This window comes from Galeopterus variegatus, unplaced genomic scaffold (assembly GCF_000696425.1).
Source record: "Galeopterus variegatus unplaced genomic scaffold, G_variegatus-3.0.2 Scaffold27952, whole genome shotgun sequence".
NCBI classification, from domain to species: Eukaryota; Metazoa; Chordata; class Mammalia; order Dermoptera; family Cynocephalidae; genus Galeopterus; species Galeopterus variegatus.
The window spans coordinates 2,020-2,697 of NW_007754063.1; positions in this window are offsets into that span (position 1 = coordinate 2,020).

The following is a 678-nucleotide window of genomic DNA, read 5'->3' on the forward strand; positions in this document are numbered from 1 at the left end:
AAAGGAAAACACAGAAGGGTACACACAGAGACCAAATGTTTTGTGGGAGGCAGTTTCTTCCCCGTGTGCGGAAAATTTAAACACTAGCAACCGGTTTTCTCGCCTCCAGCTCTAACCAGACAAGCTTTGTTCTAGTTTTGCTTTGCACACGCCCAGGGAGAGTACAACCAAAAGAGGCAAAGACGCGGGTTCGGAGATGTTTCCCTTTCTTGCATCTGCAGAGGACAGCGGGTCAAGGGCGCGGGACTGGAAGGCCTCATTGTGGCCGGAATGGGATTCGAGAAGGAACAAAAAGGTCGGACACGCCAAACCTCGGCCAGCTAACACCAAAACCCTCACCCGATAGGTTCTCTTTCCTTTAAAACTACTCGAAGCGCTCAGGAAATCCGGCTGCCTTTCAGTCATTAACTTCGCCCGCCCCATTTTGATACTCCCCTATCCCCCCGGGTTCCGCGGTGTCCCAAACTACAGCCGCCCCTACATAACCTTCGCCTCTACCTCCTCCAGACACGGGAAGCCCTTCCCCGAGCTCCGAGCTCGACCACGACCCCCTCCCGACCTGCCGCCAAGCCCGGGGCCTCCAGCCCACTGCCCGCCTTCCGCTCCCAGGGCGCCCTCCTTCCCGCCCAGGCCTCCCCGCGGGTGCCTCAGGCCGGGGCCCAGTCCCTGGCAGATCGC